The 10,868-nt window shown below is 43.5% G+C and overlaps 1 protein-coding gene across 1 annotated transcript in view; it reads right to left on the bottom strand.

Annotated features, from left to right (window-relative positions):
- The window catches only part of Snd1 (staphylococcal nuclease and tudor domain containing 1), a 401,581-nt gene that overhangs the window by 255,124 nt on the left and 135,589 nt on the right, over positions 1-10,868 (bottom strand). The gene's annotated exons all lie outside the window — the stretch shown is intronic.

Here is a 10,868-nt window from a genome sequence, read left to right as displayed (position 1 = left end):
ACCGGTTCCACTTGGTTCAACCTGGTTCTGACCGGCTGTAACCGGTTCAAACCGGATTAAACCAGTTCAGACCGGTTCCGACAGGTTCTAACCAGTTCAAGCCGGATTAAACCGGTTCAGACCGGTTCAAACCGGATAAGACTGGTTCCGACAGGTTCTAATCGGTTCAAACCGGTTCAGGACGGATTAAACCGGTTCAAACCGGATTGAAATGGTTCAGACCCGTTCAAACCGGATGAGACCAGATTAAACAAGTTCAGGCCGGTTGAAACCAGTTGAAACCGTTTGAAACCGGTTCTGCTTGGTTCAAGCTGGTTATGACCGGTTGTAACCGGTTCAAACCGGATTAAACCAGTTCAGACCGGTTCCGCTTGGTTCAAGCTGGTTCTGACCGGTTGTAACCGGTTCAAACCGGATTAAACCAGTTCAGACCGGTTCCGCTTGGTTCAAGCTGGTTCTGACTGGTTGTAACCGGTTCAAACCGGATTAAACAAGTTCAGACCGGTTATAACTGGTTCAGACCGGATTAAACCGGTTCAGACCGGTTCAAACCGGTTCCGACTGGTTCAGACCAGTGTAAACCGGTTCAGACTGGATTAAACCGGTTCAGACTGGTTGGAACCGGTTCAAACCAGATTGAACAAGTTTAGACCGGTTGAAACCGGTTCAGACTGGTTCAAGCTGGTTCAGACAGGTTCAGACCGGTTCCGACTGGTTCTAACTGGTTCAAGCCAGATTATACTGGTTCAAACCGGTTCAGACCGGCTCAAACCAGGTAAGACCGGTTGTAACGAGTTCAAAGAGGATTAAACCGGTTGAAACCGGTTCAGACCAGATTAAACCGGTTCAGACTGGTTCAAACTGGATTAAATCGGTTCAGACCGGTTGGAACCGGTTCAAACCGGTTCCGACTGGATTAAACCGGTTGGAACCCGTTCAAGCTGGTTCAAACCGGTTCTGACTGGTTTTAACCGGTTCAAACCGGCTCAGACAAGTTGAAACCGGTTCAGACCGGTTCAAACCGGATAAGACCGGTTGTAACCGGTTCAAACCGGATTAAACCAGTACAGACCGGTTATAACCGGTTCAAACCAGATAAGACCGGTTCAGACCAGATTAGACCGGTTCAGACCGGATTAAACCAGTTCAGACTGGTTCAAACTGGATTAAGCCGGTTCAGACCGGTTGAAACTGGTTAAAGCCGGCTAAAACCAGTTCCGACTGGTTCAGACAGGTTCAAACTGGATTAAACCGGTTCAGACAGGTTCAAACCGGTTCAAACCGGATTAAACCAGTTCAGACCGGTTATAACTGGTTCAGACCGGATTAAACCGGTTCAAACTGGATTAAACCGGTTGAAACCGGTCTAGACCGGTACAAACTGGTTCAGACCAGATAAGACCAGTTCAGGCAGGTTGTAACCGGTTCTAACCGCATTAAACCGGTTCAAACCGGATTAAACAGATTCAGGCCGGTTCAAACCGGTTGAAACCGGTTCAGACCGGTTCCGACTGGTTCTAACCGGTTCAAGCCTGATTATACTGGTTCAAACCGGTTCAGACTGGCTCAAACCAGATAAGACCGGTTGTAATGAGGTCAAACAGGATTAAACCGGTTCAAACCGGATTAAACCGGTCTAAACCAGTTCAAACCAGTTCAGACCAGATTAAACCGGTTCAGACTGGTTCAAACTGGATTAAACCGGTTCAGACCGGTTCAAACTGGATTAAACCGGTTGAAACCGGTCCAAACCGGTTCCGACTGGTTCAGACCAGTTTAAACCGGTTCAGACTGGATTAAACCGGTTCCGACTGGTTGGAACCGGTTCAGACTGGTTCAAGCTGGTTCAGACCGGTTCAGACCGGTTCCGACTGGTTCTAGCCGGTTCAAGCCGGATTATACTGGTTCAAACCGATTCAGACCGGCTCAAACCAGATAAGACCGGTTGTAACGAGTTCAAACATGATTAAACCGGTTCACACCGGATTAAACCGGTCTAAACCGGTTCAGACCAGATTAAACCGGTTCAGACCGGTTCCGACTGGATTAAACCGGTTCAGACTGGTTCAAACCGGTTCAGACCGGTTCAAACTGGATTAAACCGGTTCAGACCGGCTCAAACCGGATAAGACCAGTTGTAACCGGTTCAAACCGGATTAAACTAGTTCAGACCACCGGTTCAAACCAGATAAGACCGGTTATAACTGGTTCAGACCGGTTCAAACCAGATAAGACCGGTTCAGACCAGATTAGACCGGTTCAGACCGTATTAAACCAGTTCAGACTGGTTCAAACTGGATTAAACCAGTTCAGACCAGTTGAAACCGGTTAAAGCCAGCTCAAACCAGTTCCGACTGGTTCAGACAGGTTCAAACTAGATTAAACCGGTTCAAACTGGATTACAGCGGTTCAGACCGGTTCAAACTGGATTAAACCAGTTCAGACCAGTTGAAACCGGTTAAAGCCAGCTCAAACCAGTTCCGACTGGTTCAGACAGGTTCAAACTAGATTAAACCGGTTCAAACTGGATTACCGCGGTTCAGACCGGTTCAAACTGGATAAGACCGGTTGTAACCGGTTCAAACCGGATTAAACCAGTTCAGACCGGTTATAACTGGTTCAAACCAGATAAGACTGGTTATAACTGGTTCAGACCGGTTCAAACCAGATAAGACCGGTTCAGACCAGATTAGACCGGTTCAGACCGGTTCCGACTGGATAAAACCGGTTCAGACCGGTTCAAACTGGATTAAACCGGTTCAGACTGGGTCAAACTGGATTAAACCGGTTCAGACCGGTTGGAACCGGTTCAGACCGGTTCAAACCAGTTCCGATTGGATTAAACCGGTTCAGACCAGCTCAAACTGGATTAAACCGGTCCAGACCGGTTGAAGCCGGTTCAAACCGGTCAAAGCCGGTTCAAACCGGTTCTGACTGGCTCTAACCGGTTCCGACCTGTTCAAGCCAGTTGAAACCGGTCCAGACCGGTTCAAACTGGCTCCGACTGGTTCAGACCAGTTTAAACCGGTTCAGACTGGATTAAACCGGTTCAGACTGGTTGAAACCGGCTCAAACCAGATTGAACAAGTTTAGACCGGTTGAAACTGGTACAGACTGGTTCAGACTGTATTAAACCGGTTCAAACCAGATTGAACAATTTAGACCGGTTGAAACCGGTACAGACTGGTTCAGACAGGTTCAAACCGGTTCCGACTGGTTCAAACTGGATTAAACCGGTTCAGACAGGTTCAAACCGGTTCCGACTGGTTCAAACTGGATTAAACCGGTTCAGACCTGTTCAAACCGGATTAAACAGGTTCAGGCCGGTTCAAACCGGTTGAAACCGGTCCCGCTTGTTTCAAGCTGGTTCTGACCGGTTGTAACCGGTTCAAACCAGTTCAGACCGGTTCTGACCAGTTGTGACCGGTTCAAACCAGATTAAACCAGTTCAGACTGGTTCAGACCAGTTATATCCGGCTCAAACCGGTTCGGACCAGTTCAAACCGGTTCCGACTGGTTCAGACCAGTTCAAACTGGATTAAACCGGTTCAGACTGTTTCAAACTGTATTAAACCGGTTCAGAACGGTTAAAGCCAGTTCAAACCGGTTCCGACTGGTTCAGACCGGTTCAAACAGGATTAAACTGGTTCAGACAGGTTCAAACCGGTTCAGACCGGTTCAAACCGGTTCTGCTTGGTTCAAGCTGGTTCTGACCGGTTGTTGCCGGTTCAAACCAGATTAAACTGGTTCAGACTGTTTCGAGCTGGTTCAGAACGGTTCAAACCAGTTCCGACTGGTTCTAACCGGTTCAGACCGGTTCAAGCCGGATTAAACCGGTTCAGGCCGGTTCGAACTGGTCCCGCTTGGTTAAAGCTGGTTCCGACAGGATTAAACCGGTTCAGACCGGTTGAAACCTGATTAAGTCAGTTGAAACCCGATTAAACCGGTTCAGACCGGATTACACTGGTTCAGAACGGTTCAAACTGGCTCATACCAGTCCAGACCAGTTCAAACCAGATTAAACCGGTTCAGACCGGTTGAACCCGGTTCATACCAGATGAAACCGATTCAGGCCGGTTGAAACCGGTTCAGACCAGTCCAGACCGGTTCAAACCAGGTCAGGCCGGAAATAAACTGGTTCAGACCGGTTGAAACTGGTAGACCGGTTCAAACCATATCAAACCGGTTCAAAGCAGTTCAGACCGGATTAAACTGGTTCAAAACAGTTCGGACCAGTTCTGAATGGTTCAGACCAGTTCAGACCGGATCAAACTGGTTCAAACCATATGAGACCGGATTAAACCGGTTCAGACTGGTCCACACCGGTTTAAACCAGATTGAACTGGTTCAAACTAGTTCATACCGGTTCAAACCGGTTGAAACTGCTTCAGACCTGTTCAAACCAGTTGAAACCGGCTCTGACCGGTTCAAGCCAGATTAAACCAGTCCAGAAAGGTTCAAACCGGTTGAAACTGGTTCAGACCGGTTCAATCCGGTTCTAACCGGTGGGGTGGAAACTGGCAAGATGTGCTTAAAAAAAGAGATTGTTTCCAGTCTGATATGGTGACTTCAGTGTCTCTTTCACATGGGGCTTGAAGTTCCAAAACAACAAAGACCCTACACATTTCTTTCTTCTTCTAACTCCTCAGAGCCACATACAGGACCATCCCTTTAGTAAATGCTCAGATTAAGTGGGTATTTGTACCTTCTATATTTTCCTTAAATAGCTTTCAAGTAAAGAACTTTCATCACTTTAATGCTTTATTCAAAACTTATCCTAACGTCAATATTAAGAAAGGGAAATAAAGTAGGTGTTTCCTCTCAGAAGCTGAGTAAGCTTTGATGTATTGAACACATAAGAAATTTCAATTCAGTGCCATGGACAAGAAAATCTCTTATGAGAATGTAAATAATTCTTTCAGTTACAAGAAATTTTGAGCGTCACATTCATCATCCCAAGAAAAAGAAAAGGACTTCTGTCCCAGCAATATCAGAAAGGGAAGGCACATAATTTCAAGAACTTGAGTGTCTAAGCTCAGAAAAAGGTCCTGCCGCAACAGGACCAGTACCTATGCATATGTATGATCCTAACATGAGAATTACACAGCCAATTCTCAGAACAGGAGAAGAATCAAAGTGGACGTGCTGAGGAGTTGCCCGGTCTAAAGGGAATGCTGGGTAATTTTTAAAAAGTATATTTATGAATATTTTATAAATGTCCTGAAAGACAGGTATAATCAAGGGACCACAAATTAAGAAGTTGTTATACAGCAAAAAAATAAACCAACCTCGGAAATTACAGAAACCTGAATCTAAAAGTTCAGGTTCCTCCCTGAGTTTAAAGAAGCCATAAAGAGCTCCTAGGGAGAAGAGACCTCCAAGCAGTCTGCAATTGAAGATTGGAAGTACACGGACCCGGCTTACACCCATCATCACTTATGCGAGGGTGGGCTTCTCTGTGGTGTGGTAAGCTTAGGATCATTTGTGCTCCTTTAAAGAACCATACCCACTTCTGTAAAACCAGTAAATTCTTTGCTTTGGAAAGATGAACTTTGTTGGAATTGTCTCTTTGATCCATCATGAATGGATGATTGCTGCAAATATAACATTTAACACAGAAGTCCTAAAAAGAGTTACTGATGACACTCAATGGCACAAAAGAATTGCTGACAGATTTTAGTTATGAGCAATGGACAGGATTTTGTTTTGTTTTTCAGTAAAGAGATTTAAACCAGAGTTTGGCACATGCTCGGAAAGACCTTTACCACTGAACTCCATCCCAGTTCCAACAGGATTTTTAATAAAGACAAAAATCAATCGTTATCAGAATCAGCCCTCAGGAATAAAACAGAACCAATGGATTCACACTCACCAAGCAAGGGAGAAAAATCTATTTACAAAGAGGAGCAGTATGATTACAAAAGTCTTAGTGAACAAAAATGTTTTAAATTAAATGAACAAAACAACGATGTTTACCATTCACAGCCTTACGCCGTGTCCAGAAGTTTGCATTTCCATTCCTTATCTACCTACATACCCTGAACCTCCACACAGGAATGAGAAAATGACAGTTGACTGTAATGTTAATACTAAAAATGAAAGGCAAGGAATATATTTCTGGAAAGTATCCCAGCAAAGGCCACAGGATGATATATACATATTTATGTAAACAAGAATAATGTTTTCAAGGTACTCTTGGGGACCGGATTGAAACAAAATCCCCTCAAGAGAAGAAAAGTGAGGAAATAGTATGTCAGCAAGTACCCTAATAATAAACAGGGGAAACTCGGAGTCTGATTATATGTCTCTCATGATGCTAGGAAAGAACAAATAGCACAAGCAGAAAACAAGGGATAGCAAGGGAAAACAGAACGATCTTGTTACTCTAACCCTTCAGAACTAGGAGCTATTGACATCTACAAACATCTTACAACAGAGATATTAGAAGTCCCTAAGAAGCCACAAAATAAAAGCAATTCCTCTAAATCACCAGGTACATAAAAGCCTTTGAAATCTCTAAGAGGCAATTGAGGTATGGAATGTATTCTGGGGAAAGAGGACTGCAGCTGAATCTTCTGCTAAAAAGGACTGTCTAGTTTAGATTCTAATTTACATGGAAATATTTTTTTCAAAATAAAAATAGAAGAGAATGCTTGCTTTATCTGGTGGGCGAATAATACACAAACCAATATGTGCTGTGATAACCATTCCTCCTGAGAACTGACATTGCGTGTAGGTCCTGCAATGACTCACATTAGAGAGAACTGCAATCATCTGTCCCCTCCCCCAGCAAGAGGCCCAACACCCACAGCTCAGCACATGAAGACACATCTGGCCTTTTGACAGGAGGCATTTTATTTTAGGCCAGTAGCCATAACAGGGAAATGTGGGGTCAAAGATCTTTTGAAGTACAAAACAGAGACTCCCTGTCAAACCCTTGCTTTCAGGCTTTTCCAATCCTATCCCCAAAATCTCTAGTCATAAAAGAGGAAGTTTGAGTGGAGTGCTGACATGCTATGCTTGTGGCAGGTTTATTGAGATTACACTTTCTGAGATTCATGGGAGACGCAAGGAGAAGTGGTCATGTGAATTCAAGCAAAGAGAATTAAGTGCAAATCACGAGGACTGGGTGGGTCAAGACACAACAGAGATACCAGGCCTCCAGAACAAACAAGGGATACAGGAGAAGCAGCTTATTCCCCAGCAACCTCAATACATTCCCCACTCAAAATACTTAAAGGGATGTGATTAACATCAGGATCACCATGATCTACAGAGGAGAATTTACATTGTAACAAGGGAAGCCAGATACATTGGAAAATTAACATAGCAATCTAGGTAGAACATAATGCTATACTACAAATGGCTGGAAGCAGCAAAGAGGTCAGAAAGGAACACAAGAATTGAAAGACAGATACTAAATAGAATGTGAAATGTGAGAGGAAGACAAAAATCAAGGATGACTTTTGGATCCAATGAGTAGGGGACATCAAATGAGAGAGGGAGACCAGATGGTGTGGACTAGAGAAGGAAGCAAGAGCAGGAGCTGAGTTGTGGTCCTGCAAACTTCAGCTGCTAAGATCCACTGGAGAGAAGTGGACAGCTGGATGCACAAATGTGGAACTGGAGTGTGTGTGAACCGGTTTAATAGTCTGAAAGCTGCAGCATGTAGAGTGATAACTGGATCCTCTGGAACCTGTCTAGCACCGAAAGGTAACGAATATGTACAGGGAGAGAGGAACAGCTAAAAAAAAGTGATGGATCAGAAGGACTCATCAGTTGTATCAAATACTGAAATGCGAACTAAGCAAGATAGGGGTGAAGGTTCAAATTCTGATACCAGCTAAGAGTGGTCTTGGTAAATTCATGAGGGTAGTTCTTGGGGATAATGTTATGCCCAAATCCGCTAAGTCCCCCAAAAGCCAACAAGGAGACCGAGTTCCATATGTAAAAGCAGAGCTTTTATTTTATGCTAGTTTGCAAACTCGGTCTCTCAGGATGTCCAACGTACTGGAATAAACGGAGAGCCCCGAGCTCAGTTACAGTAGGGTTTTACAGTGGTAGTGTGTGTGAGGGGTTTCTGAGGTTTAGGACCCCTGATTGGCTGACATTTGTCTAGGGGTGTCCTGGTGAGTGTGTGCTGGCAGGTGATCCTATGTACAGCAGTTGGAACGTTAAGCATTTCCTTTGGATGGTCTGTTCTTGGGTGGTGCTCAGGTAATCTCAGTTTATGGTCCTTCCTGCAACCAGGTATTGCTTCAAGGTAAACTACTGAGACTCAGGCCTCTATTAAACTTATCAATGGCTGAGTCCTACTCTGGCAGGTGATAATGGTTGAAGTAAAGAACGTCCTTTGGGTGATCTGTTCATAGTTAGCTTATCATGGCTGGCTCCTACAATAGTAGGAATAAAAGTCACATTAGAAGTAAGAAATATATTGAGAGAAAATTTCTGAAAACCGAGAGAAAGCAAACAAACTAGTTGTGCTGAAAACAAAGAGAAATGAAGCAGGAGCTGTGGAAAACTAGGGTGAAGAGTTTGAGGTTTCAGATGAGAGAAATGACAGGTACTAGCCCAGCAACGAAAAGATGAGTGTTATTAGATCGAGACAATAACTACTAAAGCCATAACACCAAAGGGGGCAGTGGCTTTACAGACAGCAACCTATTGCTGGTCTACATTAGTACAGATGCAAGTTTCTTTTAGGTTGAGGAACAGGAGGTGTGGTGGAACCTTTTTTCTGATTTTTCAGAAAAATTCACTCAGAAAAATAAACCATGGAATAAATTTGAAAATATTGAAAAAGAAAAGGAAGTTACAGAAAGATACAGACAAAGAGTATTATCCTATTATTCATAGACCCATGTCAGCAGCAAAGTTATAAACATATACACAGATATGAAACACAGCTAATAGCTGCTGATACAGAATAGAGGAAGATAAAGGACAGTAGACTAACAGGGCTAATGATGATATCTAGGGACTTTCATACATAAATGTAATACATGACATTAAGGAGCAAATATGGGATAACGTCAAGGCTGAAAACAGAAGCTGGGTGTTTATTACGACGAAACCTAGTTGATCACGTTCACCCATTCCTCACCACGTCTTCTATTTTTATTTCTGTGTGCAGCAGACGAACTGGCTGCTATTCCCCACAAAACATACATTATATTCTTGTCCTCTATCAAAACAAGGGGGGAAAAAAGCCAGTCCAGCACAGATGTGGCTTTCCATGATGCGAAGGGAATATTTAACTACAAAATGTGCTATGAAATAAATAGGGTAAGAAGTTTGACTTTTGCCTTAAAAATAAAACAAACTATAACACATTAATTAATGTAGCCAAGCAGAATCACACTCCGTGATGATCTTAAAATTGTTGAATTAAAATAAGAACAGACATGATCAGACTTAAATGAATAAAATTTCAAACAGTAAATAATGGACCCATCCCAGAAGCTCTGCCTCACATGGCTTTTTAATAAACAAAGGCTGCAATTTCCATTTGAATTATAGACTTAAAATAGGAACAGTATCACATGCCCTGGGCATATTTACAATCAAGGACCCTTCAATTCCCTTGACAGCCAGGAGACAGATCCACAAGGGTATCCACTGGTTTGTAGACAGAGAGCAGCACATTTCTACTAAAAAAAAAAAAAAAAAAAAGTCTGCTAAGCACAAAGCTACAAGGCAGGAGAGGTGACGTTTAAACAAGTAGCTCCCTTAGCCACATGAGAGTGCACACAAGCTGCACATACTCAAACACATACCAGGAGTTGTTGCAATGCGGGTAGGGCGGGGGTGGAGAGTTTTAGTTCTTAACTAGCTCTATGTGTATTCCTTATCGAAATACATCTTAAGAATAAGCAAGACACAAATATGGGTAAGTACTAAATTTACAACCAATACATTTCATACAAATCCCAGGGACTGAAAGAAAAAAGTGAAGGTCTATAAGCAACACTTAAAAATGCTGGGAAACAAAAAAGAAAGAATAACAAATGGGCTTAGTCTAGAAGCCAGTGTCATGAAAGAAGAAAAAGAGATCAGAGGTTTAGAAAAGCTAGAAAGCTGAAGTGAAGAAAATGGCTGAGTAGAAATAACATCTGGGGAATTCAATACTCCGTGACCTTCTGCAGAGAGGACGAAAGGTGACAGTCGAGTACGATGGAAAGACAGTTTCCAAATATTCCTCAGCACCAGCTCGCCTGACACTAGGAGTCGATTCTGAGATTCTAGTACACAGCAAGCCAATTTGACCACACCCAAGCAGAGAACAGGCAGGCAGACACTCACTCTTTCCTGAGGGCCAGTCTTACACTACCATGGTAACAGGAAAGGGGCAGAGGAAGTGGCAATTCCATAAAACAGTCCCAGTTACAAATGTCTCCTGGCAAACTGCCAGCAGAACAGTGTCAGTGAGTGAAGTAGAGCAAATGAAGGCAGCCCTGTCCTTGAAAGGACTGACCCGTTATCTCCAGGGCACAGCACACGATGATATTCCACAGGAACCTGCACATCCCAAAATTAAAGAACCATTTTCAAGATTATCATGTAAGAAAAAAAATCTCCCTCAAGAGACTGCTCTTCTACTCAATTACATAAGCCAACTAAGAGCCTTTTCAGAAGTGCTTGCTGTTTATTGCTCACATGCAGTGAGAAAGGGGCGGAAAGAGGACAGACAGTGAAAGTGGGAAGGGGTTGGCCAGACGCCAACCCACACCCCTAAAGACACTATCAAGACTTTAAGAATAAATAGCTTGAAGGCTCTAAGGGTCCTAACCACTATTCAAGTAGCAAACCATACTAGTCCCTCACCTCACTGCAGGAAGAAGGAAGGGTAGAAAAAACAAACAGCA

This window comes from Arvicola amphibius, chromosome 2 (assembly GCF_903992535.2).
Source record: "Arvicola amphibius chromosome 2, mArvAmp1.2, whole genome shotgun sequence".
Lineage (NCBI taxonomy): Eukaryota > Metazoa > Chordata > Mammalia > Rodentia > Cricetidae > Arvicola > Arvicola amphibius.
This window is presented reverse-complemented; position numbering and strand designations above follow the sequence as displayed.